Below are 12785 nucleotides of genomic sequence, written 5' to 3'. Positions count from 1 at the left end.
AAATTTCAATAGGCACAAGTAGTTTTTCCTCAAAAGGATGATACACATCAAATGATGACATATCTGAGTAGCCCAGAATGTCCTGAAAACAAAACCATAAGACCATACTTGTGTACATACAATGTAATAAGCCTAAAATCAAAGAGATATAAAAACACTCAAAAATGGATACACAGTACCAAACGCAGAGACTCAGGAACTATAAACCTACGTGCATGTACACGGCTGGTGTTCCTGCAGACATTGTAACTGGTAGTGGTTTCCTAACTGTTCAGCACACACACACACATCTCTTTCACCCTCCCCACACACTCGGTGTAGAAATTGACTACAAGACACTTGTCTACAACCCAAGTGTCTTGATTCACTTGAACCCAGTTTCCTTGCCTGTCAGTTTTATCTTAAAAGTAGCTCAAGTGACACGTTTGGAACCATGCTAAAGGGATTTGGGAGTTTTGAGCTTCAACAGCAGAAGCTTAAGAGGGGGAGGAGATTTGTGCTATTGTCGCACACAAATACAGCTCTCCATTGCCAAACATGTCAGCTGGCTTCACCCTGGAAGAGCAGAGGTTGACAATGGCTGCATTTTCCGAATAGATAATTTCAGTTATTCAGAACAGTGGCCAAGAGGTGGTGGCACTTCAGTAGTCCAATGTCCAACTGTCCAATGAGACTAATCATCAGGTTATCAAGTAAGTATAAAGCCAACAAAGTAACAACAGAAGGTGAAGAACATGGTCCACCTTTCCAGTGAATAGTTTATACACCTGAGTGATCTTCCACCCAAAGCTGCCAAAACAAGCATTCAGCACAAGTAAAAAGATGAGAACACACACTTACACAGACTGGTTCCCGTTAGAATTTCATTAATCAAAGTCACAGACTTGCAACTTTCCAAATTCACCTCACTGTTCTTCTCTGTTCCATACTTAAAAAGGAGTCAAGCAGGGATTCCCACCTCAGCATTGCCTGGAGCAGCACTTGTTGGCCTAATTAATCTGAAGAAAAGGCTCTTGTTCAGAGCAGCAGGAGGTATCAGCCGCTGTCACTCCTAGCAACAAGTCATATCATGAACTGAAGGAGATAGAGGGGGATGAACCATAGTATAGCAGACCAAGAGTAATTCTAACCAGCAGAAACATCCTATACATAACGCTTTGAAAGTGAAAAACCGACAGGATACAGATAAGATGTTAAGGAATTCACCCGTCACTGATTTCTCCTCCCTTATGTGTGCTTTTCAGAATTTTGTTGGGTTTATTATTATATAAAGCTGGGCGGTATGAGCAACAATTTATATCACAGTATTTTTCAAAGTTATATCGGTTTCATGGTATATGACGGTATTTTTTTTAAAGTATGACTGGGCGTTTACCACATTTTATAGGATTTTACAGGCCATTTTTGTTTTACGTTTTTGCATTGTTCCACCATTAACTATATCAGGGGTCATACCAACCTTTTTGAAACAGAGCTACTTCACGGGTACTGAGCCATACGAAAGGCTACCAGTTTGATACACTCTTCTTAAATCATGTATAATAAATATGTTTTAAATGTTTTTTTTTTTAAAGATTTTTCAAACCTATTTTCAAATCTATGTAAATGCAAATTCAAGATTCAATTCAAGATTCAAGATTCAATTCAAGATTAAAGAAGAATAGCAACAGGATAAAATAAAATTTTAGACGCTGCTATTTTTTAGAACAGGTCCGTGGGCAACTCATGTGGTCCTTGGGGACATCCTGGTGCCCGTGGGCACCATGATGGTGACCCCTGAACTATATTATTAGGCATTGCGCCTATCCGCTACCTTAATGATAACATACAGCTAACGTGTTTGTTGGCTAAATACTTATCGATAAACGGCTAATGACCTTGCGCAATTTCTCATACAGACCGGGATGTTGGTCTTTAAGATGCTTCACCAGGTTTGACGTGCTGCTTGACCTCCTAGCACTGCTTGCATCGAGGCTTTTCTAATCAGATACTAATTGAAATTAAAAATTAGTATCTGAGAATTGATTTTTGACAACCCCAGTGTCTCATTATTTTCAACCCAGCGTCAGCTATATCTTCTGTTTCTGATCTTTCACGGTACATTTTAGCGGTGCAGCAGTGAAAAAGGTCATCCCTTAAACAGTTTCCAGCTGCGCCAATTTCCGAACATTGTGTAGGCTATTTAAACCGGTATTGCGGAATAAGAAAATTTATCATATCATAATAATAAAAATGGTTTTCAGTATGAATCGGTATACCAACCAGCACTACTAGGAGCTATATAATACTGGTAATTGAAAAATAACACACTTGACAAAAGTTAATAAAAACAAAAATCTAATGCATTAATAATGCGTCCATGCGTTTCTATAAATTGTTTATAATCCAAAGGCAGACAGCAACAAACAAGTCTCAGAGACTACGAGCAGAAGTTGAATACGACTCAATGACCTGAAATTTCTTTTATACAGATCAAGGGATTCCTGCCTTACACTGACTTACAAAGTCAGCTAAATTACCACCATAATAATTGGTGAACAGCTATGTAGCGAAAAAAAAAAAAAAGAACTAAAGGTTAAGTTACGGCTCCTATGATATTAATTTCCCATATGTCCAATCACTGTAACCGCTTTAGGGCTGGGACGATTATTCGACATAATTGACGATGTCGATTATAAAAATGCATCGGCGTGGAATTTTAGTGTCGACACGTTGTGTAAAACTACGTAAATGTTTTGTAAAACATTTTTTTTGTAGAAAAAAAAAAAATGTTGTTTTGTAACTGCAATGCACTAAGTGATAAGCTAAACATATTGTAAGGGAAAGTACTTTATCCCCTCAGGAGCACGTTAAGGCTGTCCTTTTAAGAATCGCGCAATAAAACAGTCTGCTAATAACTGAACTTTACTGTCCACCTGATGATCTCAACCACTCGAGAGCTACAATATTTTATTTATTGGACCTGCGGCATGGTTTTCATTTACAATACAAAGTTATTCCTCTAATAAGCTGGCTGGATGTTTCACTGCTGGCACTGTTACAACTATATCAATTATATAATGAATTTCGATATAGTTTTGTCTAATATCACTTGTGCCAGCAGTGCCATAATATTTTGTAAGGCCAATATAGTTTTGTCTAATATCGCCCGTGCCAGCAGTGCTGCACTATTTTGTAAGGCATGCACTGGCAACATGGCTGCATCTACCAGCAGAGCTCCAGAGCCTCTGGAGAAACACGCGGCAAGAAAGGCTCACACACGGTCTTCCAAAGTTTGGGAATACTTCAGTCATGACACCTTTTTTGCACCTCTACTGTGGCTGATGTTAATGACGCTATTTCAGCCGTTTTATATTTTCTGTTTACTTATTCTGTCATGTAAGAGTGAGACAAATTATCGTTTACGACTACTCTTACACACTGTAGCCTAAATCGTTCCTTGCTCACTGAAGTAAGCTTAACTATAAGGTACCTTTGCTAGTGTTTGTTAAAAACATGTCAGATTGGTGTACTGAAATAATTTGGTAAAAACTATTGCAGTGATTAACTTCAGTCTAACATAGAAATCCTACTGAATCTCTTAAGATTTGACTTTTTTGTTAATAATGCTCTAATGGTTAAGAAATGTTTTAATAAATTGAAATGTTAATGAGAATTTCAGATGTGTGTTTAGGGGGGGAGGGGGTGAATTGTATTAAATGACTAACTTGAAAATAATTGCTTATCAGTAAATTTATCATCAGATCAATAGAAAAATTAGATTAGTGGAATAATCAAAAAAATAATCACTAGATAAATAGTTTAAAGAATAATCATTTGGGACAGCACTAAACTGTTTTAAAAACTTTTAAATTCCAGGTTGTGCTTTAACAAACCACAGAATTATATCATCTAAAACTTGATCTGTGGGGAGAAACCACACAACACGCACCCTAAAACCCCACAGAGACCCACCCCTGGAACTAGGCTTGGAGGTTGCGTTGGCAGGTTTGAGCCTGGTGGCCATACCACCCAAATAACCCAGCCGGGCTCAGCCTGAAAGAGATAAGCTGGGGCCTCTTGTGGCAACACCATGCACAAGGTGATATGTGGAGGTCAGGCACATTTAAGGAACAAGCATTGGCAGGAGAAAAAAGAAAAAACATTGACAACAGACTTTGGCAAGGAACACAGACACTAGGACACCGATCATGGATGGAGTCTCTTGTTCTTGACATACCCAAGCTGAAAAACCATAGATGGCTGTGCTGCTTGAGCTTCAAAGTGGTCAACAAAGCAGCCTCTATACAAATAGTTGCAAAGAGAAAATCTGACTGTGTTAATGCAACAAGCAGTATGTACCCAGCCTATTCAGAGAGAGGGTGTGAGGTTCTTGAAATGGTACCCTCTATGGAGTTTCTTATCCTACTAGTAGACCTCAACACACACGTCCCAAATGATGGAGACCGCCCAGATTTAAACCCAAAAGACAAGTTGTTAATAGACTTCTGTGCAAGCCAAGGACTATCCATATCTATCACCATATACAGACACATGCTACCAGAGCACTCGGGCCCAGCAGTCAATGATTGGCTATGGTTGTAGAGATGCTCCGATCAGCATTTTTGGGGCCGATCACCGATTACCGATCACCAAGATCATGATCTGCCGATTGCCGATCACAGAATGGCAGGGGAATGGGAATCCTTTATCTATAATCTAGCAGAGTTTGCACCATTTGTAGAAATGAAACTAACTCTAAATTAACTATATTGAAAAGAAAAAAAAAACTGTAGAAATAGGCTACAGTCAAGATCTTGAAGAATCAAGCGCTTGACACTTGGCGCCCCACACTGAAGGAGGGGCAGTGACACTTTGGTCAGCACTGTTGCCTGACACCTCCAGGGTCAACACATGAAATGTTCCCCAAGAGCAGAGTGGTTTAGTTTCTCATACTCGGCATATTCAGTTGTATGGCGTGTTCTAAGATGCCTAATCATGTTAGTGGTGTTAAAATGCCGTTGCTTGCTTCCACCTCGAGGGATTTCATCACGACATACATTGCAAACGGCTAACTTTACGTCTTTATCGGACAATTTGAAAAACTTCCAGACGGGAGAACTCATGTTGCCACTAGTAAGCTCCACTCCGCTGTTGTTTACCTGTGCGCCGTGCATGCCCGTGTGAAAGAGACGCGCGAGTAATTTACGTCATGTGATCGGCTTTTTTTGATCAGCGCTTTTGGGGTTCGCCGATCAAGCCATTTTTAGCCAATATCGGCCGATCATGATCGGTGGCCGATCAATCGGAGCATCACTATATGGTTGCATCATCAAATTTGAGATCACATGTTTTAGACACTCAAGTGAAGAGAGGGGCAGAGCTATCAACTGATCACCACTTGGCGGCAAGTTGAATTCGGCACATGAGGAAAATGCCAGATAGCCCAGGATGACCCAGTAGAGGGTTTGCGCAGAACTCTAGAACCTGTGAAGCTGAAGGATAATGCCTTGCTGGTAATGCTTGCTAAAAGGTCTCTGAGGCTGCTACCAGAAGGGGCATGGATACCCAAGCAGATTCATGGGGTCAAGCACTTCACAGGGTCCTGAATGTATAAAATATGTAAAATTGGAGTTACATTTTGTTAGGAAACCTTGAACTACTAAGTACACAACTGACTGCTGCTGTGTGCAATTCAATCCCTGTATGATTCAGGAGTTGCGTCTACATGCTTGGCACGAAATCAAAGTCATATAGAACGTGTGTTGGCCTCTGGCATGGGCATGTCTTGTCTCCACTGCATTTTGTGATTTTCACAAACAGGATATCCAGCAAGAAAGGATAGAGATGATACTCCTGTTACTTACAGATAACAGCGCTTCTATCCTCACCTGACCTGGCAAGTACTTGAGCGATTCAAGGCTGAGTGTGAAGTGGCAGGGGTGAGAATCAGCACCTCCCAATCCCAAGTCACGGTGTTCTCCCAGAAAAGATTGCTCCTTTCAGAAGGGGGAGGAGAGGTTCCCCTTAATGACAGAGTTTAAGTACCTTGGGATCTTGTCCCGAGGTGAATGACATTAAAAGGAAACATGAGCTTGACAGGACGAATTGGTTTGGAGGCTGCAGTTCTGAACTGAACAGGACTGTAGTGGTGAAGTGAGAGCTAAGGGTTGCTTCCTTACTTTCATTATACTGCTGTGCAATCACAAAGCGTTCTATTCATGAGGCGCCCATCCTCACCTATGGTCATAAGCTCTGGTTAACAACTGAATGACCAAGGTCACGCGCACAAGTGGCCAAATTCTATGCAGGGTTGCTGGGCTCACTCTCAGTGACAGAATGAGGAGCTCAGAGATCCAGAGTGACCTTAAAAAAAAAAGCTGCTGTTCCTTCAGATCAAGAGGAGCCAGTTGAGGTAATTTGAGCATCTTAAAAGGATGCCACCTCAGTGGCTCCCAAGGGAGCGGTTCCAGGCACACCCCAGGGACAAGCCAGGATATGCCAGAGGGAACATCTCCCAAATGGCTTGGAGATACCTGGGAATTCCTCAGAATGAGCTAGTCTGTGGCCTTGGTAAGTAAAATTTTGTATGAGCTGCTGGGCATGATGCCACCATGAACCATGATCTTCACCAGGAAGAGGAGGGATGAAGATGAAAAAACTCCCCCCCCCCCGCCCACTAGACTAAATAAAGTATATAGAATTCCCACTGAAAAGATGTTTTTTTTATTCTTATGTTCTCATATCCTAGAAAAGACAAAACTCAAAAGAGTGCTGTACTACTGCATTGCTCCACTTAAATGCACAAGCTAGTGAGACTTCAAGCTATTTACAAGTAAAACAGCAGAAGTCGAAGTAGAAGTTGATGGATGTCTGTTGGCACAGCAAGAACAAAAACCCTGCACTGCAGTAGTAGAAAAGAGCCACAACAAGAGGGGAGCAGACTAGGGCATTGTGTTACGACTAGCCCAATATCTACTCCCACACCTCCACTGATGTTGACTCGTTAATGGAACCACACAAGACCAGAAGCCCTCAACAAATAGTGAGACTGTAACAGATGTTGATGTCTAGCTAGAAACCTAATGTGTACCTTTGAAAAGCTATGTTAATAATGCTGCTGCAACAGCTAGACAATAAGCCTAGAGACACATATTGAGAGGGTTTAAATCATACCTAAATGAAACATACAAAAATACAATGCACACATACAGGGTATAGTATTGTGTCACCACCACAGAAAGACTTTCATTGCGTGCCTTTCATGCAGACACATTTAAGATTATGATCATTTATTGACAATCCTTGCACTGATGCAACCACAATGCCAGTATAGAGCCTATAATGCTTCCTTTAATACATTAAAGGTGAGTCGGAGCTCATCTCTGCATACAAACACAAACACTCAGCCATTGTCAGTAAACATGAGATAATAACTCTTATCAAGTGAATGGAATGCATGTGTCATGCTACACAGGAACATGATGGCTGTTTCATCTGTTAACACTCAAGCACACAGACTTGCTTTACAGATAAAAGAGGAAAAGCACAGATACACAGGAGAGAGCAATTAACAGTGTGAGTGGTTTCTCTCATTTATAAACCTTATCATCCAAAACACAACTGTAAACACATCCAGGTACACAAACATTGGTGCCTTTCTTGAACACGCGTGAATCCATGCGCTAATACATAGTGGCTTGCTGATTTAATTATTCATTTTGAGCAAACTGCAGTTAACCACTAGGGATATCCTTAAAGATACAAACACCACAGATGAAAGAGTACTAGGGTTTATACACACACACACACACTTTTATCTGGCAATGTGATAAACTGCCACAAATTTGCTATCAACATCATACACTGTTGTGTCTTCAGCAGTTAAACTGTTTCAAGGCAACTAGGTAGAATTATTCAGATGTTTCACAGCATGATCAACAGAGAGAAGCATGGTACCTCCTTACAGTTACATTAATCACTGAGAAGTGAAGCAGTTGTCTCTGTGTTCCAGCAGAGTTCCCATGCACAAAGTCTTATTCCATCTAAAGTGACAGGACATGGTACTGGCATGGCTCTGTTCTTAGTCGTTCAACCGCACTGACCACCTTCCCATAATGCTTTGGCCAAAGAACCACCCAGCTGTGTTGGCCGGTGTTTGGTCATACTTTATCAGTAGAATCTCTCATGGGTCGCTTCATGTTAGTGTATATATTTTAGTAATACTCTTAATGTCCAGCAGTGTAAAGTGAAGAAATTATGCTTTATTAAAAATACATGCAAAACTCAGCTTGCTGCCTGTTGGGCTCTGCAGTTTCCTTCAGTGTGCTTTATTAAAATACTATCAGCATGGTACACATCCTCTGCTCAGGACTTCTTAAAAAAAAATTCAAAACGGAGCTGAACAAACGGCACCTGGAATTAGTTAACACCATTCCTTTTTAACAAGTTAAAGTACTACTCAGCATTTAGGTCAAACACACATCCAAATTATGCTATTCTGTAACATGTTCGAAAAATGAAACCATTCACATTAGAGTGTTAATGGTTTCCGTGCACAGCTAAGCCCGATAATGTGGCCCATACACAGAAGAGCTGGTTTGTCTAACGCGTTATTTCTGACATCACCTGTCCATCTGGGAGTTCAAGGAGTGACTTTATCAGGTTTTTTGTGAGAGCTGCTGGTAAGTCAAGCTTTTCAGAAGTATAATCTAAACACAAAACCCAATATGGATTTTAAAGTGAATTGTGTGGGTGGAGGTGTTAAGCTCTGCAAAGGTACATTTCAGTTACAAGGCACCAATTTCCAATCAATTATCTCTGGTCACTCTGTTGTAAATGAACCAGGCAGCACTGCACTTCTCCAAAAAATTAATCACATATGACTCATTAAGCTAGAGGTCAAACCCCAGTCAGAGGGGGCAGAAAAAAACTAGGCCAAAAAGAAGCAGAAAGCTGTACATATTAACAAGACAAATAAAAGCAAATTAACATACAAGGGTACTTACTAAAACATTATTCTATAGGGTGGAAAACAGAAGGAAAAACCAAGATTTCATTTCCAACAACAAACAAATTTGAACAAAAACGAATATCTGAGGAAAGAGCTTTTTGAAAATGTTACCAAGCCAAAACAAAACCCACTGCAGCTCACACATGCAGGTTAGCTTGATTAACACTTCAACATCTGTAACCTGCACATTTTTTTTTCTTCCCCTCCTCATGCAAGATAGTCTGGAAACTGATGATCTGTAACTCAACCCCCATAACATAAGGCTACATACAAGAACGTACACAAATACAAGAGCAATAAATAAAACCGCAAGCAATCCCTTCCCAGTCTTATTTTATCACGTCCCATTCAGGAACTGTAATCATTAAAGGAAAAACATAAGAAAGTCTCCTCCACGTGTCTGCAGGTTATTTCTGTGAAACAAGATAGAAAAAAGCTATTTGGCTGCACAGATCATTTGAAGCTGTCTGAGCAGAGACATAAAACAAAACTTGCTTTATGATGTCCAGATGTATTTTCATTCCTTAATATTATCTTCATGTTTTGGTTTTTGAAGCATAAAGTTATTTTTTGTACAGTAATATCTTCACATTCATTCTGTTATGGGAATGGGGGTGTTGATGTACAATCAGAACACAGTGGCAATTCTTAAGGATGAAATGCTGTAGTTATGACTGATGAAGTCTAGTCAAAGTATGTGCAATCCCCAAGTGTTTTTACGCTTAATATTCCAAAATTATTAAAAATGGATATACAATATGTTGTAAGTAAGTTACCAAGTGATAATTTATTCACATCTACATATTACTAGACATTACAGTATCACCTGCTCTAGTAGTAGGTCTCCCTGTAGACTCCTCACCAGAGACCCAGGAAAACCCTGCTGTGACTGAAATCTACTTTATTCAGGTTGGTTTACCAGTGTTATGCAAACTCTCCTAGTCATCCAGTCACATATTTCAAGTGTTTATTAGATACTGGGTCATTTATTGCTTTTCTTACTGCAACTCCTTGGTCAAATGAGAAACTTAAAAGAGCAAACAGAGAGCCAAGGAAGAAAGTGCAGTTTGGGGTATTTACCAAAGGGCTGATCAGACCCATTCCTCTTCATTCTCAGCAACACCAATCCTATATAACTGTATTCTGTAAAGGGCTCACATATCTTCGCCGAAATATCTTTACACAGAATGGATATCCTAGCAGTCCTGTATCAGACATATGTACTAATAAAATTTTTACTCATACTTGGGCTAATAATCCAAGGTCCTAATCCTAATTGTATTATATTAATGTTAAAACAATAAAAACTAAGACATCTCCACACTAAAATTATCATGCATTTAATGTGTGCAGAGGGCCAAAGGTTAGTAGAAAGTACATAGTTGAAAACATTGCAAGGTAAGACCTATTGCACAGATTTTATTACATGTAATAAACTTTTGCCAGAAATATTCGGTCACTGTGTTACTTTGTCTGTCCTTAGTAGCTTGAGATAAGCCAGTAGCCCAAGAAATAACGGGGATATTTTATTTTTAAATTATTCTCGACTAACGTGTTTAAACAACAACAAAGCATAACTGATAAATTTATCAACAAGGTATAATTAAACAATCCACCCCCCACACAAACACACACACACATAAACACACGCCAAACCACCGCTACAGACACAGGCCACCTCAAACTTAACGCTTATTATATACAATCACTTAAAAATACTCACCCGCCAGTCTGATGACCTTTAAAAATTAAACACGACTGCCGTACAAAGTTGAACCGCAAATCCCCGTCGGCTACGACAAAATGACCCTGCCGAACCTTCTCCTCGGCCTGGGCCACGTCCAATGAGGAAGACTGAGAACAATATCACCCAGGCACTTTATCCGGTAACAGCCTCTTTGCCCAGGCAGAGCGAATTTGGCACTTGCCTTAACAAAAGACGACCCCGCTTTGTTAATTTATTCTCATGAAAAAAATCTCCAGGGGACCCTCAGTCTGTCTTCTTCAGGAGCGGTACGGCTTTCAGCGCCGGGAGTATGCAGTAGTTGTTACTGTACTTTACGGATAGGAAATCAGTGAGTTCGCAGTTTAGCGACTCCACTTCCTTTTTCTCACACGCGCTGCGCCGCGCTCCCTCTCTCGAGCGCTTTACACACCACGTTCCCTCTCCGTTACACCCCCCTCCCCTTAGCTGTCCAACAGACACATCCACATGGCTGACCTAGTCTTTCTTTATCTACACACTAGAGGAGAATCCCCCCCACCCGAAAACAAAAAATGAGGCGAATACAAAAACATGGAGCGGATTCAATGGCGCGGCGGTGCTAGGTGATTGATGGGAAAAGAGCATGGTCTTTATAAAGCAAAACGCCACAGTAAGGAAAACATTCCAGTCAGCATTACGAAGTGATCCGCAGTCCCCGTTTGAAGCTCTTGTATACTACAGCATAACTTAAGGCATGCAGTTATGGCTACAGAAAAAAGCATGAAACATAAGAGCAAACAAAGCCCTCTTATGGTGTAATTTTGTAAACAGAGCTGCTTTCATGTCGATGTCTAACCCTTGCGTTTAAAACCATATATAAAATCACTCAACGATCAGCAAACACGTTTAATAAGGTACATTTGTTTACCCTTGTTTCAAAAGAAATGTCGAAAGCGAGAATGGATAAATGATGCATGAATCGACGAAATGCGGCGATCTCTTCCTCATTTGCATGAGAGGCATGCAATTAATTACCTAGCGACTGTTTCATAATGACTATAACGTCTAAAATACAAAGTATTTATAAATCAGATGATCAACTTAAGATTTTTTAAAATGCTTAAGGTCTATCGAGTGATTAATGAGAACTGAATCAGTTTGTTTCATTTTGTCGTATTTGATGATTTGCAATGATGTTGTCAAAATAGGTATATCCGTGGTACTGGTTATACATAAAACCCAACGATACACAGTCAACGCCATTACCGTACATTAAATTTAAAAACGGACATTTCTAATTACATTATAGCTGTCATTATTACCATTTAAAAGTTTACAGACGAAATTTCCTATTTTATGTGAACATACCGTATTTCATCTACTAAAAAATACTCTACCAAAACCATATATTATTCAGACCGTTATCATTAAATGTCAAGCTGAGGCGCCATAGTGGTTGTGATGTTCAAATATGTACTTGCACAATTAACATAATCCATCGGGAAGCTGTACGCCCTGCTAGACAACGTCCTAGTCTTTGTTCATTGACATCTTGATTAGTGGCAGCTACCCGGATCAATGTTATTTCAGTGTGGTGGGCCTTTTTATTGTGCTGCAAAGCATGTTGTCTGGCAGGCTGTACACAGGGGGTGTCCATGGTAAGCACAGGGCAGGTGAACACTGTCCACCTGCAATTGGTCAGATCAGACAATGTCACACTGCACACTGCACAGGGACCACTGTGCACCATTGTTCGCTCACTTAGAGGCTGTTGAAACAGAGTCTAAGCTGACAGAGTACAAAAAGCCCGTTGACTGGTACAATTCACCTCCCTTTCTTTGATGGGAAAAAATTCTTTAAAAAAAAAAATCAAAGACCTCATCAAAAACTAAGCACTTGCGCCTTAGCAACTAAACAAAACACCAGCCAAGGTGCAAAAGGTACAAAAGATGAAAATTCAATGCCAAGAACTGCATAAAAATATACATTTCCTTGCCTTACATTTTACAAAGGAATTATTTTCATTTGTGAATATTTTGGGTGGCTGTTTTGTCCTCCATCTTTGGTCAGCTTGTTACATTTACATTT

The 12785-nt window shown here is 40.1% G+C and overlaps 1 protein-coding gene across 3 annotated transcripts in view; it reads right to left on the bottom strand.

Moving 5' to 3' along the window:
- The window catches only part of LOC111835545 (arginine-glutamic acid dipeptide repeats protein), a 143818-nt gene that overhangs the window by 89476 nt on the left and 41557 nt on the right, over positions 1 to 12785 (bottom strand). Inside the window, exon 1 of one of the 3 annotated variants that reach the window (XM_023795992.2) lies at positions 10716 to 11241. The exons of the other annotated variants lie outside the window; for them this stretch is intronic. The gene's annotated coding sequence lies outside the window, so the exon portion shown is untranslated. Of the gene's footprint in view, positions 1 to 10715; positions 11242 to 12785 lie in introns of those variants that run through there. 3 annotated transcript variants of the gene reach the window in all.

The sequence above is a fragment of the Paramormyrops kingsleyae genome, chromosome 18 (assembly GCF_048594095.1).
Source record: "Paramormyrops kingsleyae isolate MSU_618 chromosome 18, PKINGS_0.4, whole genome shotgun sequence".
Taxonomy (NCBI): domain Eukaryota; kingdom Metazoa; phylum Chordata; class Actinopteri; order Osteoglossiformes; family Mormyridae; genus Paramormyrops; species Paramormyrops kingsleyae.
This window is presented reverse-complemented; position numbering and strand designations above follow the sequence as displayed.